Raw genomic sequence first — 17,354 nt, forward strand, 5'->3', positions numbered from 1 at the left:
CACTGTAATGCTTGAATGCCTGTAACAATCTCTCATAATACGCATGTATCGACTCCTTTGCTTCCTGAGCTGTCCTGTCAATTCTCTCCCATTCAATGTTCTTGGGCAAAATTCTCATTTAAAAAATTCAATCACCTTATATTAATAATTTATTTTCTCGGGAGCCGGTGCACCTGTATTTTTATCTCTCTCTGGTTTTTTTGTTGGTCAATCTATACTCTTTTTACATTCTATGCACAGATCAACTGGGACCACTATCTCTAGTATTGTGTTCAAGTCCTCACATAGGCACTTCGCAAGTTTCACAAACCTGCCTGTCTGCTGATACCACTCTACTGGCTTCTCTCTCAACTTTGGATAATCATTTGTAAATGAGGGAATGTCACTTCTGCTCCAAGGGACATGAACAAATTTCCCTCCTGGAATCTCTCTCATTGGTAACATTTTCACTGGATCTTGGTCTTGCTGCACATTTGCAGTCAACTCCACAGAATCCCTTTTCCTTTTATCTCTTTTCTTTACCCATCTGCCTTCCCACTTGTCTAATGCTCCCCAAGTCTAGGCGCTTTGAAGTAATTTCTTAAGGCGGGCCTTCATTCTGGCAGATGTCATGTGTTCAAAATCTTTAGCCTCACAATCTAATGTGTAACTCCTCTTCAAATGCTTAGTTTTCTCTATTTCTATGCCATACTTCTCTGCCAGGTCGGGGATGCACATTACTCACTTCCCTTGTAATCTTCAGGCATAGGTATCTCAAATCTGCTTCTGTGTAGGATTCTAACTGTTCACAACCATAGTTCCCTCAATGAGCTCACTCTCTTCCATGCTAAGCCAAGTATAGTTCAAACACTCCTTTCCCTTAGGAGCACTCTGCGGGGTATTCAGCTTGTCTAACCATTCGGGCAACTGCTGAGTTGTTAAACCTTGTAACAAAATATTGCTCGCCTGCACTGGTGGCACCTGCTGTGCAACTGCATTCGGGGTCTTCGGTGTCAGCAATTTCAAACTCCGGCTAATGTTTGACCCTATTGTAGTATCTAGAAGTGCTCCAAATGGACTAAGGTCCAGCAGTGATCTCAATCCATCAAACTCTGTCCCAGAGGGAGGCTACTTGAGTATTTTCATTGCTGTCTGGCTACTAGCTCCCAAATCACTAATGCCTCGAACTGTGCTGGTCTGAGAAGGGATTTCGATTCATATAGCACCATCCTTAAATACTCTAAAACCCTCAAATTGAACGTTCCATTGGTAGGAAATGCTATGTTTCCATCCTTCTCTGTCACTTTGCACCATTGCTTTAGCCAAAGACATGGCGCGACACCCTTCTATTCCATTACAATGTAAGCTGGTGTGCCTTCTGGCGGTGTAGCTTCGCCTATAGTCATTGTAATGTATGTATCTCCCCTTAAAGCACTCTTTAAAGCTTTGAAAAATGTAATCTTTTCGACCTTTATGTTATTCAAAATCAAATCAGGAAGTGAATTTTAATACTAGAATTCTCTTCACCCTCTTTGCGCTTCACAGGCGACTGGCAATCCGTGCGCGACCCTTCTCACTAACCAACCTATCCCAGCACGGCTCCAATGATGTCACACTCACACGTACGGTGGCTGACAAAGTCTTGCGGCTTGTCCTCCCAAACTTCGATTCACACAAACTAATGCAAAAATTGTGAACACTAAACCCAATACCAAAACCCAAATCTGCTGGTTTACTACAGGAAAGGTAACCCAATTGCTTCAGAAACTTTTAGGCTCTTCCCACACTTACAGCTACTCCTTCTTTCTCAGTTTCCCTGATTCGCAAGCAAAATTCATCCCGCAAATTTTACTCTCAACTAATCAGTGGATTTGTCCTGGTGCACATAGGACTCGCCAGATCTCAGTCAAAAAATTATTTCTCTCACTTTGACTCACACTCTGACTTGTGGACCAGGCCCGATCAACCTACTAAACCAGACAAATTACAACATAAAACCAAGAGTCGTTTTCAATATGCTCTGGAGTTTTACACCACACAGGGTCTGTACATCAACAACCACGTGGCCAATTGTTGAGCACAAAGGGCCACACATGTGAAGTTCAACGACTTCCCTTCTCTCACACTGCGGAGTATGCACACTCCTTCCACAACTTCATTTGGAGTATGCAAACTCCTAAAACCCTCACAAATCTCACAATTCACCTGCGATTTGCATAAGCTGTGCAAGCGCAAAACCCTTCTGCAGTCACAATATCACTAGAATGCCAAGAACATCCTCAAACAACCATTGGCAGGATCCAAGATTCTGGGAAAGTCATTTCTGGACTTAGGGGAACATTTTCTCTCCAATTAACATAGTTGAAAAATAAATTCAAATCTCAGTAATTATGAACTCTTAAAAGACCAAATCATCAAGCTACTACCATCTCTGGGAACCCCTATGATGGGCTCTTAGACAGACAAACTATCAAGCTGTCAATATCTCTGTGAATACCTGTTATTCTGTACCGGACGTCTGTGATAGGCTCTTAAAGAGACTAACCATCCGTCTCTGATACCATCTCTGTTAGCGCGTCTGACCTTAATAAGTAAACTTACAAGGGGACGCGAATAGGTCGATGAGCCTTTTGACTCGCAATAAGGATGTTCTCACCATAGATCCAGTACAGGCAGATTAATAATCAATAATCAATCAATAACATCAATAAACAATGATAATCAATAGCATTATTAGTCAATAGGAGTCAGTAATTTTCACACACCATGACCTTTCCGTCATGAATAACCACACCTTTAGTAAAAGTGAGCATCCTTATCTAACATCAGATTAGCATCAGCATTTTGGGCTTCATGCAAAACAATTTAGTTAACACAAATTTGGAAAACATCTAACTATGGCTCTATCAAAACAATGTGGTTGGTACCTAGAAAGGAAAAGCAAATAGTCATAACAAACACATGGGTAAAAGAATACCGCTCCTCAATTGGATCGGCAAGCTAAGATAGTCTTCGTCATCAGGACATCAGTTCGGTCAGCTAGGCATCAAGATTCAGCTTCAAAGTTTCGGAAAGGGCAAAGTCTTTAAGTATTAAAGTTAAGCACGTCTCTTGCCAAGACACTCAAGAAAGTATTATCTGTGGCAAAAGGCAAAAGCCCAATGACGACTTCTGTTAAGTTAAATTTCCCAAAACGACTTCCCAAGTCCCTATTGGTCAAGGGATCGCATTTTCACACTTTGTCCAATAAAACTCAAACTTAAAATCTGTAATTTCTACTAGTACTCCGTTCACATGTCGCTGATTGGCTTCTCCTGTAATGTCCTCATCGTCCGGCTTGTCAGGTAACAATATTGTTGCAGGTTATACTCCAATCAGTGTCTCTATTGTTCTTCTCTTGAGAAAGTCAGTCTTACACACAATAGACTTATAATGTTACATTTAGCAAGAACAGCATCTTCTAGCAAGCGGTTCTCATGAGAAAGACTTTTAGCTACGAACACATTTGGACAGTAGAAAATCACAGTTTAATTCTCTAAGACAGCCACTTTCTTAAACGTGCAAGAAATGCAGCTTGACAGAGGCCGTGCAACTAGGCCAAGACCCCCGGTAAGTTAAGGCTTTCAATCAATAAAGCAATACATAATGCGTAACCCTTAATATATATCAGCCTGTTAGCCCCCACTGGTGTATAGTGCTTCGTCCCCTGTACATGGGTTGTAGATCCTTCACCCTTCCTGGCAGGGGTGGATGGGCTCTTCCCCTCTCTGCCTGGTGGTGCAGGATCCTTCCCCTTCTCCACAGTTGATGCAGGCCCCTTCCCCTTCTTTCCAGGTGGCACAGGCTCCTTACCCTTCTTCACAGGAGGTGCAGGCTCCTTCCCCTTCTTTACAGATGGTGAAGGCCCCTTCCCCTTCTTCCCTGGTGGTGCTGGCTCCTTTCCCTTTTGCTATGGAGGTGTAGTATCCTTACCACCACGAGTAGGTAGTGGTACCACTGTCCCCCGTGGACTGTTTGGCTGAGGTACTGGGCTGTGTTCTTGGTACCCTGCCCATACGGGCAGGAGGGGGCGTAGGGAAGAGATCAAATTGGGAAAGGAAAAGTTTTGGGGGATGGTGGGGCAGGAGAAGGGAGGAGTAATGGGAGTGGAGGATGAGGGAGTGGTTGTTGGGGGTGTATGTCTGCTGGACACAGGGGACGTGTGCATGGCTGTTCTGGAGGTGTCCGCCAGTGAGGCATATGTTCTTCTTGGTGTGGTAATATGGTTAATAGGTCAAAGTTATGGCAAATTTTGGAAGCCTTAGGCTGTGATCCGCCTCTATTGGAGCTTATTAAACGCCTACACACAGACCTAACAATTTCTGTTCAGGTCGGCTCACATGGGCAGAGAACCTCCCCCATCCCGTCAACTAGGGGCGTAAGGCAGGGATGTATCTTAGCCCCTTTTCTCTTTCTGATTTATATAAATGGGCTCTATGATTAACTTTTAAAACATGCAAAGGACATACCGAAGATGGGTCAGAGACACCTTCCAGTTTTATTATACGCTGACGATGCAGTTTTAATTGCCCGTACTGCAAACGGTTTACAGGGACTACTGGATGTATTTTATGATTTTATGCTAAATCTTGATCTGAAAGTAAATTACCCCAAGACTTTTGTTATGACTTGTGGCCCACGCAATACAAAGTCTAAACTATTTTCTATGGGAGGGCACACTCTTAATAAGGTCAAAGAATTTTGTTATCTAGGCATGTACATGAGTTCTTCTTTGTCCTGGAAGACACATATTAATTTTAAGCTCCAACAGTTGATAAGGAACAATGAAGCAATTTTTCGCTTTTCAAATAAACTAGGTCACAGACCCCCTGCTCAGTTGAAAACTCTTTATAATTCCAAATGCACTGCATCAGTCCTTTATGGGGCAGGCGTCTGGGGCTATAATAAAATACCGTCTCTTCAGAGTGTAGAAAATAAATTCCTGCGCAGATTATTGTTGGTTCCAAAATGCACCGCAAATATAATCTGCCATGAAGAACTGGGTCAGTGCTTTTTGGAGGACAGGGTCTTTATGGCTCCCCTACTGCTCTGGATCAGATGTTGGTCAAACCCTATGGCAAGTTTGGTCCAAGACTGTATCTCTGATTGTCTTCAATTTGAAAACTCAAATAGGATTCCCTGGCTTATGTTTCTGCAAAACTCCTTTGAGAACCTAGGGCTTAGATATATGTTTGATGATCCCCATTTGTTAACCACAAACTCTAGGTCTGTTTTGAAGTCTACTTATTCCAAGCACATATCAGAGCTGAGATTTTATAGTTCCCTGAAATTTAAATCTTTCAATTCTTATTCTCGGATTGTGACTGTTCCATGCCTTGAACCCTATTTGTCTTGGTTTTCAAGTTTTAGAATAATTTCCTTTTTAACACTTTTTAGACTTAATCTAATTCATTTTAAGGTAGCTTTCCCCGAACCATGTTTCTGGAAAAAGGATTTACCACTTTGTCCCTGTGACTCCAAATCAACCCAGAGCACTTTGCATTTTTTTCTTTTTTGCCCTTTATATGCTGCACCTAGAGGGGCCTTTATTTTACCCACGTTACGTCTTTTTAGACCTATTCATTATAAGGAAGCCCTGCTATACCTTCAGAGATTGCCTAATATCCAAATTTGTCACCATGTATTAGACTTTGTCACAGCTTCTTTACGTATTAGGAAAAGGCCTACTCCTTTTTAAATATTTTATGTACGTATAGTATATCTTTTTAACGCTAACATTTGTACTTTTCTGACTTTGTGATTTTTAATCATGTCTAGTATATTTATCTATGTATGTTATGGGGTTTTAGATTGGATGTTCATCTGGTGCTTCCAGTAATGGTTTTAAAGTTTTATTTTACTATTTATAGATTGGGAAATGTGTCTTGGTTTGTACTTTTATGGCAATTGCCGAATAAAGTTATTTGACTGACTGACACAGTTTAATTCTCTAAGACAGCCACTTTCTTAAACGTGCAAGAAATGCAGCTTGACAGAGGCCGTGCAACTAGGCCAAGACCCCCGGTAAGTTAAGGCTTTCAATCAATAAAGCAATACATAATGCGTAACCCTTAATATATATCAGCCTGTTAGCCCCCACTGGTGTAGAGTGCTTCGTCCCCTGTACATGGGTTGTAGATCCTTCACCCTTCCTGGCAGGGGTGGATGGGCTCTTCCCCTCTCTGCCTGGTGGTGCAGTATCCTTCCCCTTCTCCACAGTTGATGCAGGCCCCTTCCCCTTCTTTCCAGGTGGCACAGGCTCCTTTCCCTTCTTCACAGGTGGTGCAGGCTCCTTCCCCTTCTTCACAGGAGGTGCAGGCTCCTTCCCCTTCTTTACAGATGGTGAAGGCCCCTTCCCCTTCTTCCCTGGTGGTGCTGGCTCCTTTCCCTTTTGCGATGGAGGTGTAGTATCCTTACCACCACGAGTAGGTAGTGGTACCACTGTCCCCCGTGGACTGTTTGGCTGAGGTACTGGGCTGTGTTCTTGGTACCCTGCCCATACGGGCAGGAGGGGGCGTAGGGAAGAGATCAAATTGGGAAAGGAAATGTTTTTGGGGATGGTGGGGCAGGAGAAGGGAGTAATGGGAGTGGAGGATGAGGGAGTGGTTGTTGGGGGTGTATGTCTGCTGGACACAGGGGACGTGTGCATGGCTGTTCTGGAGGTGTCTGCCAGTGAGGCATATGTTCTGCTTGGTGTGGTAATGCTGGTAGTGGATGCTGATGTAGTGCATGCAGGTGTGAGTGTGGATGTGACTGGGAGGGAGGTGAAGGAGGAGGGGGAGACAGTGGAGGCAGTGGATGTTTTCATGTTTGCAACTGTATGGTGTTTGCATGAGTGCCTGTGGGATGAAGTGTGGTGCTTGTATTTGCCTGTGTGCATGCTCCTCTCTATGTGTGCCTGGGATGGGTTGGGGTTGAGAGGAATGGGACTAGGAAGTGGGAGTTGGAGGGGGGACTGTAGAAACAGGGACAATGGCTACCATCAGAGTGGAGGCCAGAGCCTGAATCGATCTCTGTTGGGCCGCCAATCCACTGTGTATGCCCTCCAGGAATGCACTCCATTGCTGCATCTGGGATGCCAGCTCCTGGACGGCATTCGCAATGGTTGATTGCACCACAGAGATGGATCTCAGGAGGTCAATAGCCTCTTCACTCAGGGCAGCAGGGCTGACTGGGGCAGGGCCTGAGGTGCCCAGGGCTAAGAAGATGCCCACCCTCCTGGGTGAGCGGGCACAGGCAACTCACTGAGGGGCCACTGGGAGGGCAGTGGTGGTACGGGGTGGCGGCTGTACCTGCAGCTGGGGTTGCCACAGAGGTATCCGCCCCCACCAGGGAGCTTCCATTGGAGGAGGTATCTGAGCCTGTGTCATCTCCTCCTGTCTCCGCCGTGGTGCTCCACTTGCCCTCCGTCCCACTGGTTCCCTCAGCGTCGGTGGACTCTGCTTCCAGGGTCCAGTGGGATGCAGCTCCCTCTGTCGCCGTTGCGCCTTCTCCTCCACCAGATAATGCTTATGCATACAAGGACAGGATGCAAAACAAGAAAGGGGTGGAGACAAAGGATACACTTGGTTAATGACTGCACCAATACCACTATTGGCATGCACATCACCCTCACACACAAGGAACTTTCTAAGCAATATGCATTGCACTACCAGTGATATGGCTAGTCACCAAGGCAAGATGAAGAGCACACACCGCCAACTGCAGCACACCTGGGACCCACGATGCCCTGCATGAAAGTGACTACTAACAAGCTAGGTTACCTGTATTTGCCATACAACCATTACCCTAGAGATGACCCACGCTGCAATGTCTGTCCTGGCCTTAGGGGCACCCACTAACACACAACCACCATCTGGATACCACCCAACCAGCCAAAATATGTAATGATACCCAATGTACTCACCCCCTTGTGGCTGCTGTGATTCCCTCAAGCACCCATCCAGCTCAGGGTAGGCCACTGCCAGTATGCGGGCCATCAGGGGGTTCAGGGTCCGATGGGCACCCCCTTCTTCATTGGGAGGCCATCACCAGCTGGGCCTCCATGGTCTTCCATGCCGAGCGCCTTAGGTCCTCCCACCATTTCCGACAGTGGGTGCTCCACCTGCCATGCACCCCCAGGGTCCGCACATCCTTGGCGATGGCATGCCATAATCCCTTCTTTTGATGGGCGCTGACCTGCAGAATTAATACAGACTGGAGTACTACATTAAACTAAGAGTCCAGCCTGTCACACACATGGCCCACCATACCTGAGTCCATCACCATTGGTACACACATAGGCCAGCCCACAACATGTACACCGCCAACAGACAATCCACCCCACCATTACACGATGCCTTCACACACATCTCCATGCATCCATGCCACATACATCATGCCCAAAGTGTACTCACCTGTTGGTATGGAGGCCCACACAGCTGTCCGTACTGGGGTAGGACCCCATCCACCAGTCACTCCAACTCCTCCAAAGTGAAGGCTGGGGACCTTTCCCCGGTCACACGGGCCATGGTAGGTTCCAGACATAGGTCACAGCAGCACACGCAGTGTAGGTCTTCTCCTGTTGAAGGTCAGGAAACAAGAGAGGAATCAGATAGAAAATGGCGGTCGTGTCCGTGGAGGTGTACAGCGTCACCACCAACGCAGATCCCCATTGGCCACTATACTCCATAGGGCACAATATTATCTAATGAGGAATTGCACGGCGGTGCACGACTGCCTACCGCCACAACGCCCAACGTCGGGGGAATGACCTCACTTCCACCTGTCCCTCCATACAGGACAGGCGGTCGCAATTTCAGGGAGGGGGTGAACAGGCCTATCGACAATTGCTGCGTCACAGGTTAAATAGGCACATACTTCGAAATTTACACTGTCCCAATACATAAGTGGACCATGTGGATGCTGTTGTGGTTTAGTTGTTGAAATTGTGAGAGCCTACTCACTCTTGTGTCCCTTAGATACCTACCGCTGTGGATGAGTAGGAGATGGAGACATACCCCCGTGTATAGACCCCTGGTGGACTTTGCTACACTGGAGGACAGACTTATAATGCTCACCTATAGACTGGACAGGGCCACAATCACGGAGCTGTGTGCCCAATTGGAACATGACCTGATATCAGCTGTCCGTAATCCCACTGGGATCCCACTCTTGTGCAAGCGCTATCAGTGCTCTATTTCCTGGCAACTGGTTCTTTCCAAGTGACAGTGGGCTTGGCAGCAGGAATGTCACAGCCAATGTTCTCAATTGTGCTGGCAAATGTGTTGTCTGCCCTGGTAAAACACATGTGCAGCTACATAGCTTTCCCCCAGGTGGAAGATTTGGCCACTGTGAAGGCCGGATTCTGTGCAATGGGACGTATCCCCAATATAATAGGCGGGACACATATTGCATTTGTCCCTCCCGCCAGAATCAACAGGTGTACAGGAATCGTGTGCAAATGGTGTGCCTGACAGACCAGTACATCTCCCACGTCAATGCTAGTATCCTGGGTCGGTGCATGATGCCTTTGTCCTGAAGAATAGCAGCATCCCAAATGTGATGGCCCAACTACAGAGGCACAGGATGTGGCTTATAGGTGATCCTTGGTCCCAACCCAGTGTATGTTAGTGTATGCCTCTGGTGTTTACCTCATGGGATAGTGTGTGGCTAAATGTTGTCCCTCAATACCTGCAGGTGACTCTGGCTACCCAAACCTATTGTGGCTGCAGACCCCTGTGAGGAATGCCAGGACAAAGGCTGAAGAATGTTATAATGAGGCACATGGGCGAACCAGGAGGATCATCGAGAGAACTTTCGGCCTCCTGAAGGCCAGGTTCAGGTGCCACCATCTGACAGATGGATCGCTGTGCTACTCACCCGAGAAGGTCTGCCAGATTGTCGTGGCATGCTGCATGTTGCACAACCTGGCCCTCAGACACCATGTACCTTTTCAGCAGGAGGAGAAGACTGGAGATGCCCCTGTGGCTGCAGTAGACCCTGATGACAGTGAGGATAAAGAGGCTGAGGATGAGGATGAGGAGAACAGAACATCAGTTATCTATCAGTACTTCCAATGACACAAAGGTGAGACAGTGCAACATCACATGTCTATGACTATTCGTGTATTCTGTGTGGCTGTGGCATAATAGCATTAACTTCCTTTTACCTCTACTTACTGTCACCTATGGTTTGTCATTTTGCAGATGTTGGTGATATATCAGCTGTGTACTGATGTGCTGACTACAGCTAGCTGCAGGTCATTATTTCTAAGCTCTCACAATATACAGTTCATTTGCAATGGATGTAGCTGTTTCAATAGATGCACATTTTCAATACATGAAATACTAGTAGTTGAGTTTTGTTTAAGGGTGTTTATTGTAGTGCTAAGAAATTGAGGGGAAAGTGCAACGGAATGGTGATGGAGGAAAGTCCAGGGTATTGTTCCAGTCTGTTTGTAGCACACGTGCAGTGTCCAAGTGGCCGTAAGAAGGGGAGCAAAGGCAGTTCAAGGTGGACAAGGTGGACAAGGCAGACACAGGCACTAGGTGTAGGCACTCAAGTGGGGTAGTGTTTTTATCAGGACAGGTGAGGAGTCACTGGGTGGTAGGAATGTTGTGGATCCCAGCATATTCCTGTAGTTTGTGTGACAGAAATGCGGGAAAAATTTAGTTTTTTTTCAACATTTCAGCTTTGCAGGGTATTCTGGGTAAGAAAACTTTGGGGAATCCACACAAATCACACCTCTGTGGACTCCCCCGAATGTCTAGTTTCCAGAAATGTTTGGGTTTAGTGTGTTTCTCTATATGGCCGCCGAATCCAGGACCAAAAACACAGGTGCCTGCCTTACAAAACCAGTTTGTTTTGCCATAGATAATTTTGATGTCTCCACAATATGATTTGGGTGGTGGAATTTGGGGCTGAACTAAATTGGGGAGCACCCAAGAGAGCACTCTCTCTCTCTCTCTCTGCTTGCCGAAGCATTCACCTTCTCTCTGGGTTGGCCTAACCCACTATTACCCAGTTGCACGAACAGCTTGCGAAGGGACAGCAGGACTGTCCTCATCACCTCCCTCATAATGTACTGGAAGAGGAGTTATCGAATGGGACTCCTCTGACTGAAAAATCACTCCCAGAGTCTGCGCCATTGTCCTATCCCTCAGATGCTGTCTCAGTATCTGATGTCTCAGTCTCTGATCCTATGTCAGAGCGGTCCTCTATAACCCGAGTGCAGGCAGCAGTCATCCATCAAGATGCCATCTCTGCTATTGGCTAAACTGTTGCTCTAAAACACTAGCCTACGTAGACAGTCACAAAATCGATGGTGTGTGTGAGATACGTGCAACAGTAGAGGCCACCTTACCTGCGCTTCTTCCCTCAATCAGCACGTACTTTCGAGACACTCAAAAAACACCTTGTCACATACCATTCGTCACAGTCTTTAGCACCTCCTGCGCCCAGTTCAACAATCATTATTGGTGCTCCCACTCCCTCCTCCTCGGATTCCCTCATTACCACCCAGCAAAAGTGCCCTTCATCTCCCCATAGCCGCCCTCCACCCCGCACATACATTTCATTGCTATTATAGCGCAGGTAATGGCTGACTTTACTAATGTACTCAGCTATTTACATAAAATACAGATTTGCTCTTTGCAGTAGGCATATAAACCTTCTGCGCTTCTTTATGGCACTAAAACTGCCACTAGACAAGTCGGACCCTTTTCCCCCCAGGGAAACCACACACATATTGACAAAAGTGATATATATATGACAGCCAACCACCTGAAACTCAACTCAAGCAAAACCGAAATAATCCTCTTTGGCCCACACAAAAACACCTGGGACCCCTCATGGTGGCCCACCACGCTAGGCCCTGCACCCACCCCCGCCAACCACGCACGCAACCTCAGCATCATCCTAGACTCCTCCCTCTCGATGACCCAACAAATCAACGCTCTCACCTCCTCATGCTTCAACACACTCCGTATACTGAAAAACATTCAAATGGATCCCCACAGAGACCAGAAAAACTGTCACTCACGCACTCATCAGCAGCAGGCTTGATTACGGAAACGCCCTCTACGCCGGCACCACTCTAAAACTCAAGCGCAAACTACACGCATCCAGAACTCAGCAGCACGACTCATCCTTGACCTCCCCCGACACAAACACATCTCTCCACACCTCAAATCCCTCCACTGGCTCCCCATTGACAAAAGGATCACCTTCAAGATCCTCATCCTCGCACACAAATCACTCCACAACACAGGCCCTGCCTACCTCAACGAGAGTCACCTTCCACACCCCCACACGAAACGTCAGCTCAGCTGACCTCTCTTGCGCCTCTGTCCCCCGCATCAAATACACCACCACCGGGGGTAGATCCTTCTCCTACCTTGCACCCAAAACCTGGAACGCCCTCACAACCCACCTTCGCAAAAACCAAAACCTACTTCTTTTCAGGAAGGGCCTCAAAACCTGGCTTTTCGAACAGTGAAACTCCCAGCCCCTTTCCCTCCCCCCGTCCCCCCCGAGCGCCTTGAGACCCTCACGGGTGAGTAGCGTGCTTTATAAATCTCTTTGATTGATATATATAGATCTACCTCTATATATATATATATATCTATCTACATAGATATATCTATAGATATATCCATGTACATAGATATATCTATCTACATAGATATATATATATATAGATCTATATATAGATCTATTTTTTTTAGTTGTTGTATGGTTTCCTTGGGGGCCAAAATGGCCCCCAGGGAAACCCTACAACATCTAAAAAAAAAAATTGCCCCCACAGGGGGTCACCCTGCCCACAGGCGACCCCCTGTCATTTTATTTTATTTTTTATTTTTTAATTTTATTTTTGGGAAAAAAAAAAAAATCCCCTGGGGAGGGGGGGGAGGGGGTGGAGGGTGCGCGATCGCAACCCCCACCCCCAGGGGGCACCTACCTTTTTTTAAATAAAAAATATGCCCCAGGGGGGGCTGTCCGTTTTCCAAGGGGGCCACCCCCCCAAAGTGAAATCCCTGGCGTCCAGTGGTGTTTCCTGGCCCCCGATCGCAGCTGTGCTGCGATCGGGGGCCAGGAAACAGTTTCAGAAGGCCTCGTAAGAAAGGGGAGAGTCTCCCCTTTCTTACGAGGCCTTTTGAAAGTGTTTCCTGGCCCCCCGATCGCAGCTGTGCTGCGATCGGGGGGCCAGGAAACCTGAAAGTGTTTCCTGGCCCCCGATCGCAGCACAGCTGCGACCGGGGGCCAGGAAACACTTTCAGGAAGGCCTCGTAAGAAAGGGGAGACTCTCCCCTTTCTTAAGAGGCCTTCCCGAATGTGGGGAAGGCCGTTTTCACCAATGAAGCAGGAAGCGGCCGCAAGGCTGCTTCCTGCTTAAATGGGGAAAACAACTTTGTAACGTCAGCGCGCCGCATCACAAAGGGGCGGGTGGGGGGGGAGACACGGAAGCTTCTGTGTCTCCCGGGAAAAGTAAAAAAAATAATAATAATCCTCGGGTGCAACGCACCCGAGGATTTATTAACACCCTCCCTGGTGTCGGCCACTGGTCGTGACCCGCACCAGGGAGGTAGTGCGGGCGTCGGCCAGTGGCCGTCGCCAGCATTTAAGGGGTTAATAGGATCCTACAGGACATGATTATGGGTGTACCAGAACCCATGAGGCAGAAGTGAGATGTCCTCCTGCCATGCCTTTTGTTTTCTTACAGGGAGGTACCGCACAAGGGGGTTGGCTTTAGCCTCCTTGAGCTTCTGTAGGGATACCCTTCAAGAGAACCTTTTAGTTTGGTGAAGGAGGGCTGGGAGCAAGCTCCCGGGAGAGGCCTCCAGGATGTGGTCAGCTGCATGCTGGCACTCCACAACCAGACAGTGTGATTATGGAAATTCGCCCAGGAGAACCTGTTATGAACAGAATGCCACTCTGCTTGAGTTTCAGCCTAGCCAAAAAGTGTGGGTGATGGACCCCGTGGAGTCCAGGGCCCTACAAGACTGCTGTTCTGGGCCTTATGAGGTGAAAGAGCGTAATAGTGAGGTCACATACGTGGTGGACCTCAAGACTCCCAGGAACACTTTCACGCTCCAGTCAGTTGCCTCAAGCCCCACTTTGAGAGGTCTGAGCTTGCTATTCTCTCAATTTCTGTTGATGAGGTGGAAGAGGATAGTGAACCTCTCCCCGACCTCCTGTCTTCCAAGGAGCAGGATGTGTCTGCGAAGGGTGACAGATTCTCCCCTACATTGACCCTAGATCAACAGAGAGAATCATGCCAGCTGCTGGAGCAGTTTGCCTCTTTGTTTTTACTTATTCCAGGACTCACTACAGGGTGTACCCATGATATTGATGCTGGGGACAGCACACCTGTGCAAAACAAAATTTACAGGTTGTCTGACAAAGTGAGGGACAATATTAAGGAGGAGATCTTCAAGATGCTAATTGTGAGGTAATTTAACCCTCAAACAGCCCTTGGTTCAGCCCATTGGTCCCTAAGGCTGCACCTGCAGGTGTCAAACCTGAACTTTGGTTATATAGGCACTACCATGGTGTTAATGTGGTCACCAAAACTGATCCACACTGCAGCTTATTGATCAGTTTGAAGCTGCCAAGTTCCTCTGCACAATTGACTTAATGTCTGGGTCCACCAAATTCACTTGATCAAAGGGTCAAAGAGAGGTCTGCGTTCTCGGCCCTAGAAGGGCACTTCCAGTTCTGGATCATGCCCTTCAGATTAAAGAATGCCCTTGCCACCTTCCGGAATTTGGTCTACCAGGTCCTGGCTGGGTCGGAGAACTCTAGCTGGGAGGACCATCTGTGCAAACTCCAAGAAGTGCTTCGGGCTCTGCAGACTGTAGGCCTGACTATCAAGGCCAGTAAGTGCCAGCTTGGGCAGGGTTCAGTGATATACTTGGGTCACAAGGTGGGAGCTGGCAAGGAGCAGCTCCTTCAGGCCAAACTTGAAACCATTCTGGCTTGGGAACCCCCCAAGACTCAGACAGATGTGAGAGCCTTCTTAGGCCTCAATGGTTATTACAGGAGATTTGTCAAGGGATGTGGCACCATTGCTGCCCACTTGGCAGAGCTGACTTCCAGGAAGCAGCCACATTAGTTGATCTAGACAGTGGCAATCCAAACAGCTTTTGACACACTGAAGAAGGCCATGTGCACAACACCCATGCTCAAGGCTCCTGAATTCTCCCAAGAGTTCACTGTACAGACAAGACAACTCAGAGCATAGAGTAGGGGTCGTGTTCTCACAGGTAAACAAAGAGGGGCCTGAATCAGCTTGTAGGCTTCACCAAATAGGAGGCTACTTCCGTGGGAACAGAGGCGGAGAGCAAGTGAAGGGAAAGTCTTTGCTGTGGTATGGGCACTTGAGCAGCTGAGACCATACCTGTTTGATACTCACTTCCGGGTTCATACAGACCCCTCAGATGGTTAATATTGATGAGGGGTGTGAATCCCAAACTGTTGAGGTGGTCCATCTCTGTACAGGGAATTGACTTTACAGTGGAACACCGTCCTGGGTCATACCACACCAATGCTGGTGGTCTCTCCAGGTACTTTGGCCTTAGTGAGGAGAACTTCCAAGGGGTTGAGTAGCTCTCCCTAATTTCTGCTGGGGCAGACATGTATTAGGCCTGGCACCCTGTCAAGCATGAACCTGTTTGTTCCACACTGGGCCTTATTACAACTTTGGTGGTCTTTTTGGAAGACCGCTGCAGTGGTGGCTGTCAAAAGACCATCATGTTGGCGGTAATCCAACCACCGTATTATGACCCATACTGTGAAGACCGCCAAAAAACAGCCACCAATCTGACACCGCCAGGAGACAGGAGGGCGGGAAAGAGGCGGTTCCACCACCAGCACCGCTAGCCAGACAAAATTACACCCATCAGATCATGAGCCACAATTCACCACAGTGGTTCTTTCACAGCGAAAAATCATTGGCGGTGTGAACCGCCAAGCCAGGAACCCACTACTGTCAGAACACAACACCACATTGGACAGTGTGAATAACCCCCACCTGACACACATTCACACACCAGACAAACGTACTCACTGCACTATATAACACACCACCACACAACCCACAAACCTTTGCTACAAATTCGATGTTCACATACACAGAGAGCAGGCAAATACACTTATATAGCACCAATACACAGAGGCATATATACATATCTCCTTAGCATACACCACACAAGTGCACTACCAACACAAAACACACATAATGAGCGCACACACATACACCACAAGCGTCCATCACTCACCATGCACCACCTACACCCCATCAATCTCCCTGCACTGCACACTTACACACACAATATCCCCCCTCATAACTACCACTACCATGTCCCCCCAAAAGCACCCACAGTTCACAGACAACAAGTTGAGGGTCATGGTGGATGAAATCATCAGGGTAGAGCCACAACTGTTTGGAGCACAGGTCCAGCAAATGTCGATTGCCAGGAAAATTGAGTTGTGGCAGAGAATAGTAGACAGGGTCAACTCAGTAGGCAACCATCCACGCACAAGGACGGATATCAGGAAGAGGTGGAAGGTACGTTCCATGGCATTACAACATCAGATCGCCTTGCACAGACTTGCGGTGGGAGCCCACCTCCTCCCTCATACTTCACATCATGGGAGGAGAAGGCCTTGGACATTCTGCATCCCGAGGACTTGAATGGAGTACCTGGGTGACTGGACTGTGGCAAGTCTACAACTCCCATGTCACACAATTGTCATGTCCTACATGTTTCCTCACCACCCAAATACTCCCCAATTCACTCTATGTCTCACTACACCTCCCACCTATACACCTAATGCCCCTCTCCTGCATGTCACACTTCCACCCAGTCGAACTTCCGGCACAGCCCTGGCGAAGGCACTGATGGCATAGGCTAATACTTTCACTATGACTCCCACAATGCACTAGCCCATCTACGTGAATACCTGGAATGTGCATCACTTGCATGTAAGACTATTGTACTAGCTATGCCAGCTAGATGGTATGACTGAGGACCACTACATGGCAATGACAGCAATGCAATGGCACAACACAATGCCACACAAGGCTAAACACAGCTACAAAACTGTGACTAATCCAATTGGCTACTAATCAGGATCCAGAACTCAGAAATCGAACCACCATGGTATGGAATGGAAGATGGAAGACTCCATGCACCTGCACAACATGCACAGACAGGACAATTAACCTTGCATACACACAAACCCACCTCCCACTGGGACACCATGCTGCAATGTACAGCCATTACCTCTCACAACTAGCAAGACTTAATAGTCACTAGCTAATAGTACAGAACAGTCATGTGAACTATCAGACA

The sequence above is a fragment of the Pleurodeles waltl genome, chromosome 3_1, assembly GCF_031143425.1.
Source record: "Pleurodeles waltl isolate 20211129_DDA chromosome 3_1, aPleWal1.hap1.20221129, whole genome shotgun sequence".
Taxonomy (NCBI): Eukaryota; Metazoa; Chordata; class Amphibia; order Caudata; family Salamandridae; genus Pleurodeles; species Pleurodeles waltl.